General features: G+C 39.2%; 1 long non-coding RNA gene across 2 annotated transcripts in view; it reads right to left on the bottom strand.

Moving 5' to 3' along the window:
- The window catches only part of LOC109261755 (uncharacterized), a 68,882-nt gene extending 57,457 nt beyond the window's left edge, over nt 1–11,425 (bottom strand). The window contains exons 1-2 of one of the 2 annotated variants that reach the window (XR_008423856.1): nt 11,327–11,425; nt 10,650–10,777 (exon numbers count right to left, since the gene is read on the bottom strand). This is a non-coding gene — a long non-coding RNA (uncharacterized LOC109261755). Of the gene's footprint in view, nt 1–9,551; nt 9,712–10,649; nt 10,778–11,326 lie in introns of those variants that run through there. The other variant, XR_008423855.1, reaches the window with a different exon arrangement.
- Between the last annotated feature and the right edge of the window lie 845 nt (nt 11,426–12,270).

Here is a 12,270-nt window from a genome sequence, read left to right as displayed (position 1 = left end):
ACATCCTGCCTGGAACCGTAGGCCCTGAGTCTGAGGCATGCAGGTAAGCTACTCCCCAATTCCTTATTCACATAAACTGTGGGATGACAAATGCTTGCTGCTTTAAGCCACTAATTTGGGGGGTAATTTGTTACATAACAATGTATAACTACGGCAACAGGTATATACATATGTCAAATTTCTCCCATTATACACTTTAAATATTTCCAGCTTATTAGTTCTTAGTTGCAACTCAATAAAACACAAAAAGGTAAAAGATAGTAGAAATACTACAATTTATTATTGAGTGGAAATTTTGCTCTTTGTAAAATGATCAACGTGCGGATTAAAGCCAGGTATAGAACTGGATTTTTGGTAAAGCAGACCCCCTGCCCCACAAAAAGAATTCCAGGAAATAATGATGCTACCTTATCAACTCCATACTCAAAATAAACAGCCAGCCATGGTCGCTGGATTCCTATCCCTGTTGGTTGTCAAGATATTTTCCTTATTCACCTCACCACCCCTCATATGCTAAGAAGAAAATTTGAACAAAACAATTTCTAAGAGTAGTGGAGATGCTTTAATTAAATACAGTCTAGTTTTGATTATATATACAACTGGAAGCAAGAAATAGCTCTGGAGTAACACAAAATTCTGTTCAGTTATGGAAAAGGCAAATGTCATAGGAAGGAAAGAGTGTAAATATAATGCAATGTATATGTATATAAATTTTAGATAGATGATAGAGAATTTATAGAATTGCATTTTCTAGGTTATCTCCCATACCAATATTTGTAATGTCTATATTATAGTTCATTGCCATCTAAATGCTATAATTTGTATAAGCAATTCTCTGTTATTGATATTTTCCTCATTTCTAACTCTGTGGTCATCCGTAATGCTGTGATAAGCATTCCTTTAGCTAAAGCTTTACTTGCTCCTCTCTTCAGGGCAGATTTTGAAAGTGAAAATTCAACGTGTATGAATGTTGTTAAAGCTCCTATTACAAATTGCCAAATTGCTTTCCAAAAATATCAGGTCAATTTACAGACTCATTGACATGATATAAGAATTCCTGTCTCACCACATTCTTGTAAGCATCGTGGAATTTTTTTTTTAATTGGGCCATTTATTTTTCATGAGTTTCTGAGGTATTTTAAAAGAGTTTTACTATCCCCACCCTGCTCTTTTACAATTTGGTTTCCTTCATGGAAAACGTGTTCATTTGATGATAACTCCTTTTTCATGTATGGTAAGGCCTTTTGGTTGCCAAGATGTAGCACCTAATAGAATGTAGTGACCAAATCTCAAATAAATCACTGAATTAATAAATTCACTAATTCTTATGAAGAGCTAAATTTCTAAAACACTTTGAATAGAATAATATAAAAGCAATAGAAGTCCAATGAACAGATTCTCTTTGGAGGCTAAGTATCTGCCCCTTCCTATTTAATGAAAACAAAAGGCAACTCTCTCATAAACTAGACCCAATGAGGAAAATATTCAGTTCCCACGGACAGCTCTATGAGATGCCAATGGACAGTAAGTTCTTTTCTACCAGGAAAAATCGCATTTAAAATTTATGGGAAAGTTATATAAAAGTAAGAACAACAACAACAACAACAAAAAGTATGCCTAATTAACTTGAGTTTGGGGCATGCACAATATTTTTCAACAAGATTATGATCATCAGACTTACCATGTAATGGTTACTTAACCTTGTGTTTTCATGAATTACCTCATTCAGTTCATACCAAAGTCTTCTGAGACATGGTCTCTACTATCCTCATAGATAATAGGATGTGAGAAACTTTGAGACATTAAATAACTTGTCCAAGTTGACAGACGCCATAAGTGGCATTTATAGGCTTCACAGCCACATCTTTCTGATACCAAATCCTGTACTTTTCCTGTACATATTTAACAAAGACCCAGTGCATGGTTTTGTTAGGCTGTTTTTTGTCAGAGCTATTGGATTGGAGGCAGCATGGCATAAAAGAATGAACAAACATGAACAAACACAGGCTTTCCAGCTGGACATTCTTGGATTTGAATCTTGCCTCTATATACTAGGTTCTGACTCCTATGATCTTCAGTTTGCTTATACTAGCGTCCCCCATTGTCATGTGACTTAAATGATTTAATGTCTGCCACAGTGCTCAGTGTGATACTCAGTACCTACTACAGGTTATTATATATATGATCCAAAACAGGCAAGAGTAGAAAGGAAATTTGTACTCAATTACCTCCACCAGAGGGCAGAGTAAGAATTACTGTGTCTTTTTCTGTGCCAGTTTTTGATAAGGAAAACTAGAATGTGATGTGAATGCTTAATTTAAATAACAGTTACTAATCTTTAAATCTTGAGGGCGCTATAACAGACTTAAAAAGAGAATAAATAGCAATATGAAAAGGGAATACATGAACAATAATAAACTGAGTATTATTTTATATTCTCTAAAGTACTGAAGCAGGAAAGTTTGATAGTGAGGAAAAACATGAAGGCATTATAAGGACTTTTACAGTTTAAAAAGTACCCAGCATCCTTAAGCTTATTTTAGAATACGCTATCAGGATAAATCATCATCCAGCTCATTTCCAAATATATGATGGTTAGTTACCTTGACAACAATATGATTTACGGGCAGATTTAATGTAATTTTTATTTTTTATTATTTTAAAAAGTTTAATGTTTATTTATTTTTTGAGAGAGAGAAAGAGACAGAGTGCAAGTGGGGGAGGGGCAGAGAGAGAGGGAGACACAGAATCTGAAGCAGGCTCCAGGCTCTGAGCTGTCAGCACAGAGCCAGATGCAGGGCTCAAATCCATGAACACAAGATCATGACCTGAGCTGAACTTGGATGCTTAAAGGACTAAGCCACCCAGGCGCCCCAATTTTTATTTTTAAAGATGTTCTGGGGCACCTGGGTGGCTCAGTCGGTTGAGCATCCAACTCTTAATTTTGGTTCAGGTCATGATCCCAGGGTCATGTGACTGAGCCCCTGCTTAAGATCAACTCTCTCTCCCCCTACCCCCCCCCATTCACTCCCTCCCTCCCTCTCTCTCTCTCAATAAAAAACATTAAAAAGTTTAAAAAGAAGTGTTCTAGAACACTTGCTTGTGGAATTACTTTTCAAGCACTGGAAATAAGTATAGACAAATCCATCCACATTCTTCCCAGGTTTTTGTTAAAACAACCTTTCAATGGAATGAAATACAAACATATTGAGGAATTTCTCTATAGCCATAGCAGACTCAAAAGAAGATGAAATTCCTTTGACTATAGCAACCTAACCACAGAAGACTTTATTTTCTGAAAATGACCACAGTAGTATTTCCAGTCCTGCTTGCTTCTCTAGGAGTTTGTCACTTACCCAAGAGGTGGGGCCTATGTCCCCTCCTCATGACCCTAGGTAGGCTATTACTGTTCCAATCAATAGAATATGGCAGAAGTGATGCTAACTTCCTTTCAAGCCTGGGTCATCAGAAAGGATATGCTGGGTCCATCTTTTAGGGACATTTGTGTGCACCCAGTGAGGAAGCCCAAGTTAGCCCATGTAGAGATGAACAGATGCACACACATGCGTATGCATTTTCTCTCTCTCAAAATAAAAATAAAAGTAAAATAAAAAAATAAAAAGATGTGCATTCCTAAGTGTGTTTTAAAATGGATCTCAGACTCAATTTCAAACCACCATAAGACAAAGAAAAGAAGGTTTTTAGTCCCTTCCCCAATGTATCTTTATGGGGACAAAAAGAAATCAGCATATAAAATCTTAATTTCACTTTGTAATCAAAGATGGATTGTAAAAAATCAAAAGCTAACAATGTTCTGCATGCAGGATCCTACACTTTAAAATTGTTTATTTCGGTGCCTTTTATTTTCTTACCTCAAAATAGATATAGATTGCATGCAGTAAAAACATTGAAAAAAAACATCATTCTCTTTAAGTTGAAAAGTTCTGGGTCAAATTAGGAAGAATAATATAAATAATAGGACACACACTGAGGCAAAAGAATGCTATTGTGTCCTTCTAGAAACCACAGAAGCCAAGAAGCCCTTCCGTGAGCAATTGGGAAAGTAAAGGACAAACTACATCTTACTCAGGCTCGCCCAGACCAAGGTGGGAGGAAATAGCATACTTAAGTAAAAAGCCTGCTAAATATTTAATGAATGAAGATTATAAAACTGTTTCTATCTTTATAGTTTTGATTGCTTCCTGCCTTTTGCTTTTCTCTCTTCCTTTCCTCCATAAAGCAAACACTCCCATGGCTATAACTCTCCTGCTCCAAAGTGGCCAAGGCCCAGTTTGGCAACTGCCTGCCCTACCTTTCCTCAGCTCCTCAAGCCAACTTTTCTTACTAGCCAACTCCTCAATCCAGCTCTTCTAGCTCGTTTAAAAACATTCTCTCTGTGGTAATGGCATCTTCTGGTCACTGAGGCTTGAAGCCATTAATTGCCCTATGCCCACCTCCTCCTTGTCCCTAATGCCTGGTTCACACCATTTCTCCCACTGCTATCAGCCTACAACCAGAAGAGAACACAAACATTCGGTGCATGCCAGCTGCAGGGAGCCTGGAGGCATTCCCATCCAGAGCCCCCAGTTCCCAGATTTATGACCATATGGAAGTTATTTAACCTCTGTGAGGCTCCTTTTCCTCATTAACAAAAGAAAGTTGGTAATAACCATTCTTACCTCAGTGAGTTGCTGTGAGGATTAAATTACATAACACACAGAGCACTAGACGAGTAGACAGTGGGTCTTTGCTACCTTTTCAATGTAGGGCCTTATTGGGGCGCCTGGGTGGGTCAGTTGGTTGAGCATCCGACTTAGGCTCAGGTCATGATCTCATGGTGTGTGGGTTCAAGCCCTGCTTCAGGCTCTGTGCTGACAGCTCAGAGCCCGGAGACTACTTCAGATTCTGTGTCTCCCTCTCTCTCGGCCCGACCCCCAACTCATTCTCTCTCTCTCCCTCTCTCTCTCTCTCTCTCTCAAAAATAAATAAATGTTTGGGGCGCCTGGGTGGCGCAGTCGGTTAAGCGTCCGACTTCAGCCAGGTCACGATCTCGCGGTCCGTGAGTTCGAGCCCCGCGTCGGGCTCTGGGCTGATGGCTCAGAGCCTGGAGCCTGTTTCCGATTCTGTGTCTCCCTTTCTCTGCCCCTCCCCCGTTCATGCTCTGTCTGTCTCTCTCTGTCCCAAAAATAAATAAAAAACGTTGAAAAAAAAAATGTTTAAAAAAATTAAATAAATGTAGGGCCTTATCATTACACACCTGTACCTCTGTATCATCTTCCTTGCTGAGATGACTCCTTAATCCTCCAATGCCACTTGCACATATCCCAAAGATTAAGCCTAATCTCACTCCACTGCTCCCACGGTGTCAGTGGTCCTCAGCTAATGAAGAGGCTTGATTCACGTCCATCAGCAATACCCAAAATAAGTCCACAGTCTGCATGTCCAGCCCTCACACAGCCTTTGCCAACCCTGTGCTCCAGCCCCATCTATTCTCAGCTGAGTCCTCCTTAGCCACAGCCACATTCCCTCTTTTTGCTCCCATGCCTCCCGCCATGTGCCATTTCCTCCCCCTTCTTCCCAAATTCCGTATTTGACTCTGATATATTTCAAAGAAATAAAAAATACATAGCAGAAAATAATATAACAAATGTACCCTCCACCCAGTGCTATAAATTCCAAATATTTTGCCACACCTATGTCACATATCCTTAAAGAGATAAAACATTACAGATGTATCTGAAACATGTGCATGCCCCTCCCCTGATCCCCTAACCCCTCAAAAGCTCCCTATAGGCAACCAATGTCCTGGATCTGGGGTATTTGTGATTTCCTTGCACTTTTAAAATACTTGTACTCATCAAGAACAAGGAAACTCTGAGATACTGTCACAGAAAAGAGGAGCCTGAGGAGACATGACAACTAAATGCAGTATGATATCCTAGGTGGAACCTGCAGCAGAAAAAGGAAATTACGGAATAATGAAGAAATCTCAATACACTATGGACTTTAGTTAATAATAATGCATCGATATTTATTCATTGTTTGTAAAAAATTTACCATACTATGTAAGATAGGATATAGGTATATGGGAACTATCTGTACTATTATCATTTTTCTGTAAATCTAAGTTTATTCTACCATTAAAAGACTATATTAAAAATATTACCTCCTTAGCCATTGAAAACATATAGCATTGTTCCAAATGTTCTTTAGGTTTTCCAATCTGTATAAATGATATTACATATGATTATAACTATATCATTATGCATTTTATTACCCAACTAGCTTTTTTAAGTAGTCTCCAGTGCCCCACCCTGATTCCATTCTCTCTCCTTCTTCATGACTCCGTGCCCCAAATGGTGACTTCTAAGAGTTGCATCTTCAGACTTCCTTACCTCTTGCTACTGGTTGAATTTTTCCATTGGAAAGCAACAACATGAGACTGGAAAGTGTCAAAAGGGAAAATATGACACGGTAGGCAGAAAAATGACCCCCAAAGATATTCTGATCCTATGCATCTCAAATAAACCTAAACTTACGTCTTAAGAATTCTTACCAATACTTCTCAAACTCTTTCCAAAAAACTGAAGAGAAAGGAACACTTCCAAACTCAATTTAATGAGGCAAGCGTTATCCTGGTACTAAAGTCAGACAAGGACACTACAAGAAAAGAAAATTACAGGACAATATCCCTGGTTAATATAGATGCAAAAATCCTCCATAAAATACTAACAAACTGAATTCAAGAGCACATGTTAAAAGGATCATACTCCATGATCAAGTGACATTTAGCCCTAGGATCCAAGGATGGTTTAACATACGCAAATCAGTAAATCATACCACATTAACAGAATGAAGGATAAAAAAATCATATGATCATTTTAATAGAAGCATAAATAGCATTTGACAAAATTCACTTTTCTTTTATAAAAGAAACCCTTAACAAATCAGGTATAGAAGGAACGTACCTCAACTTTTAAAAAGATCCTATGTGAAAAGCTGTCGCTAATATTATACTTGATGGTAAGAAGTGAAGAGCCTTACCTTTAAAATCAGGAACAAGACAAGGATGCCCACTCTCCCTGCATCTATTTAGCATAGTACTTGAAGTCCTGGCCACAGAAATTAGGCACAACAAATAAACAAATAAAAGGCATCCAAACGGAAGGAAATAAGTAAAATTATCTCTCTTTGTCAATGATGTGATCTTATATATTAAAAAAAAAAACACTAAAGACTCCACCTAAAAACTGTTGAAACTAATACATAAATTCAATAAAGTTGCATGCCACAAAATTAACATACAAAACTCAATTTGTTTCTATCTAAACATTAACAATGAACTATCCAAAAGAGAAATGAAGAAAGCAGTCCCATTTATAATAGCATCATAGACAATAATACTCAGCAATAAATTTAACCAAGGACGTAAAAGATCCGTACACTGAAAATTACAAGATGTTGATTAAAGAATCGAAGAAGACACAGAGGCGCCTGGGTGGTTCAGTCAGTTGAAGGCCCGACTTCGGCTCCGATCTCGAGGATCATGGGTTTGAGCTCCGCAATGGGCTTTGCGCTAACAACGCAGAGCCTGCTTGGATTCTCTGTCTCCCTCTCTCTCTCTCTCTCTGTCCCTCCCCTGCTAATGCTCTCTCTCTCTCTCTTAAAAATAAATCAACATTAAACATTTTTTAATTAAAAAAAAAAGAATTGAAGAAGACAGAAATAAATGGAAAGATATCTGTATTCCAGATGAGAATAATTAATATTGGTAAAATGCCCATACTACCCAAAGTGATCTGCATTTTCAATGCAGTCTCTATCAAAATTCCAATGCCATTTTTCAAAGAAATAGAAAAACAGTTCTAAATCTAAAAGCAGTCCTAAAACCACAAAAGATCCTGGATAGTCAAAACAGTCTTACCAAGCACAAAAAAAAAAAACAAAAAAAACAAAAAAAACTAGAAGCATCACACTTTCTGGTTTCAAAGTATATCACAAAGCTGTACTGATCAAAACAGTATGGGAATAACATAAAAACAAGCATGTATACCAGTAGAATAGAATATAGAGACCAGAAACGAAACTATACATGTACAGTCAACCAATCTTTGGCAAAGGTGACAAAAACACACAATGTGGAAAGGATAATCTCTTCAATAAATAGCATTGAGAAAACTGGATATCCAGAAGGGAAAAAAATGAAAGTGGATTCCTATCTTATACCACTCACAAAAAATACTACAAAATGGATTAAAGACTTAAATATAAAACCCAAGCCCATAAAACTTCTAGAAACAAATATAGGGAAAAGGCTTGTTGTCGCTGGGCTTGGCAATGACTTTTTTTTGGATAAGAAACCAAAAACACAGGCAACAAAAGCTAACATAAACAAGTAGTCCTACATCAAAGTCAAAACAAAACAAAACAACCCTCTGCACAGCAAAAGAAACTATCAATGAATTGAAAAGGCAACGTTTTCAGAATGAGAGAAATATTTCAGACCGTATGTCTGATAAAGGGTTAATATCCAAAACAGGGAATAGTCCAATTAAAAATTAAGCAAAGGACCCAAACAGAATTTTTTTGAAAGAAGACATACAAATGGCCAGTGAAAAGGTGTTCAACATCACTAACCATCAGGAAATACAAATCAAAACCACAAGGAGCTATCACCTCATACCTGTTAGAATTGTTATTATCAAAAAGACAAAGGATAATAAATGTTGTCAAGGATGTGCACTATTAGTGGGAATGTGAGTGGGTACAGCTATCATGGAAAACAGTATGGCAGTTTCTCCAAAAATTAAAAATAGAACAATTATGTGATCCAGCCATCTCACTCCTGGTAATGTATCCAAAGGAAATGAAATTGCTATTTCTAAGAGATATCTGTATTCCTGTGTTCACTGCAGCATTATTCATAGTAGCCAAAATATGGAAGCAACCTCAATACCCTCAGACCCATGAATGGATACACATAATGAAACATTATTCAGTCATAAAACACAAGAAGGGCATCATGCTAAGTGAAATAAGCCAGAGAAAGACAAACACTGTATGATATCACTTGTATGTAGAATTTTTTTTTAAAGTCAAACTCATGGAAACAGAGAATAAAATAGTGGTTTCCAGGAACTAGGAGGTGGGGGAAATGGGAAGATATAGGTCAAAGGGTACAAACTTTTAGCTGTTAGACGAGTAAGTCCTGAGGATCTAATGTGCAGCATGGTGACTATAACTAACAACACAGGCAGTATTGTATTCTTGAAAGTTGCTGACAGTAGATCCCAAGTGTTCTCATAACCCTTCCCCCAACATATAGTTAACTATGTGAGGTGACAGATGTATTTACTCTCTTGATCTTGGTAATCATTCCACAATGTATATGTCTGTCAAATCATTGGGTTTGTATGCTGTAAATATATACAATTATATTTGTCAATTATTCATCAATAAACTTGGGAAAGAAAGAAAAATGCCAAAGCCTGAACTCACTATTCTCTCCATTCTCCCAGCCCTCCAGTACTATGAAATTCCTCCCTTCTCACCTGGATGGCTCAGTCGGTTAAGTGTCTGATTTCAGCTCAGGTCATGATCTCACAGTTCGTGGGTTCAGGCCCCGCGTTGAGTTCTGTGCTGACAGCTCAGAGCCTGGAGCCTGCTTCAGATTCTGTATCTCCCTCTCTCTCTGCCCCTCCCCCACTCATGCTCATGCATTGTCTCAAAAATAAATAAATGTTTAAAAAATTTTTTTAAAAAAGAAAGAAATCCCTCCCTTCTCCAAGACTGTCTTGCTATTGTCCAGTATTTAGGCCCTCATTTGTGCTCTTTTATCTGGAAGGTCCTCCTTTTAACCTGCTGAAATTTCCCTTTTCCTAAGATCTTTGCAAATGTTGCCTGTTAAAAAAGAAGAAATCCCTTCCTCTTCCCTTCCTACATCGACCTCCTGCTGTGGAGCCATGACCATCATGCCAGGATATCTTCTCTCCATCCCTGTAATTTAGGATTCATTCCATGGCACTCAGATTATTGATCCCAGCATCATGCCAAATGTAGATGTCCATAAATCCTTGTTAGTTTATGGAGGATAGAGACTATGTCTTCATGATTATTCAAACCAACTCCTACTCCAGTCTATTTCTTCCTTCAATGATTCATTGGTTTCCCATTCTCTAAGAATACAGTCAAATTCTCAACATACCCAAAGCCTGTCTCCTCCCTGGTGTCATCCTGGGCCACACTGTCCCCTCCCTGTCCCACGCCAGCCTTGTCTCTCTTGTCTTAGGACTGTTATCAGGCTGCTCATTCATTCCCTACTGTCCTCCTTGCTGCTTCACTAGAACAGCTCATATCCATCCCTCAGGTCTCAGTCTAAACTTCACTGCATTCACTTGTTCTTTCCACAGTATTCACTAGGTGCTTACTCTGTGCCAGGAATTCTCCTAGGCCCTGGAGATAGGGTAGGGAACAAAGCACACTGAAATCCCTGCCCTCATGTGGCCCACATGCTTCCTCCAGGAAGTCTTTCTTGGTTCCCCCCCAACATATGCACACAAGGTCTGTTTTGCCCTACTGTGTGCGGTCACAGCACCCTGTCACAGCACTATGACTTCTCTATACCATGTATCCCTATTAAGCACACTCACCCAAGATCTATCTTCCTTAGTAAGCTGAAAGATTCTTGAAGGCTGGGTCACTGTGTCCTCTCTTTGTATCACCAATACAAAGCACCTTGTTAGGCACATAGCAGGTCCTCAGTAAATTTCTTGGATGGCTGCATAAAGAAATGAAATGAAGCCTTGCTAGACAAAAGAGGCAACATTAGTCCAGATTGCAGAGTGGGGAGGCCGTTAGCCCCTTCCCACCACGTAATGAGGTAACATAAGGAGACTGAGCCAGGACTAGAATGTGGGACACATGACTCCCATTCCAGGGCACTTTTCATTTTAATAAAATTGTAATGGAGAAGACAATGTGGGGGAAGGGACTTAGGGCAAATGAAAAGGGGAAAAACTTACTAAGAGAAGAACAGGCAAAACCGTTAAAACAATTTTTGTGAACCCAATGTAAAAGAACAGGAAAGGTAAGATGTGCCAACAAATAGACAGCTGGTGTGGGAAACTCCAGGAGGAGACAGCCAGCAGCAGCACTGTGCCTGTTTGTATCTGGGCCCCTTTCCCGCGACTTGGTAGGAACATTTTCTTCTCTTTGCTCTTTTTTTTTCTTGGTGATAGTTAGGCAGCCGTCACCCTTGATCACTCTTCCCAAGTGTTGGATGGCCTCCACTTGCCCCTCCATGTCCTCAATCTCTACCTTTCCTTACCTTGATTTATACTTGAAAGCCTGACCTCCATGGACTGCCTCATAGACTCCCTGGACCACTGGCTTCTAAATGCTCAATGGGAGGCTCCAGCAGGAAACCACAAAGTGGGAAGAGGGAGGAATTAGGGTATTTATTTACCCAGCTTCCCCAATACCAAGACACAAGCTGGGAGTGGCTGCCTTCCTCTGCATGAGACCACAACTCCTACAGCTACCAGTCTCACTACATTTCATTAACATTACCTGTCTTTCACATCAGATGGTAATGGCCTCCCACTTTTGCTAGCCCTCAGGAACTTGCTGGTTTCCCTTATTGTTCTCTGCATCCTCATAATTAGTTTTTCATTAAACTCCTGCATCACTTGAGACTGCCAAGAACTTAACTAATATTTTTGGTTTAAAGAATCCCCCACCTTCACCTCTTAGGAGGCAGAGACAGATTTCTTTACAGAAGCCCAGTCAATGCTCACCTTCCTAGCTTCCCTTGCCACTAGGGGAGAGGCATCCTACCCTGAGCTCTACCAACTGGGTACACCCATGTGAGAGTTTGAATCTGAAAGTGTGAAGCAGGAGGATTAATCCATTACGGGGAGGGTGCCCGAAGGCACAGCTAGATCCTAGATGCACAGGCTCAACGCCTCGTTTTGCAATCCTTGCAAAGATTCTGAGACCCCTCTGCTTAACCAAGCCAGCGTTGGATTCTATTGCTGGCACGTGAAAACCATGTGTGATACCGCCCTCTCCTGGACCCATTAATGTTTGAAGCCTGCCTGATTCTCTTGACTTCTTTTCTTATCTTTGAACCACAGGTTAAGTTTGATTTTAATGCTTCCCATTCTGCACTGGGGAAAAAAAAATGCATTCTCTGCTTCCAGTCATTAAAGTTGATCTAACTTGACTTCTAAAAATCATCCTTATAAAAGCTGATCACATGGAAATCAGGAA

This window comes from Panthera pardus, unplaced genomic scaffold (genome assembly GCF_024362965.1).
Source record: "Panthera pardus isolate Hobbes unplaced genomic scaffold, ASM2436296v1 HiC_scaffold_2, whole genome shotgun sequence".
Lineage (NCBI taxonomy): Eukaryota > Metazoa > Chordata > Mammalia > Carnivora > Felidae > Panthera > Panthera pardus.
This window is presented reverse-complemented; position numbering and strand designations above follow the sequence as displayed.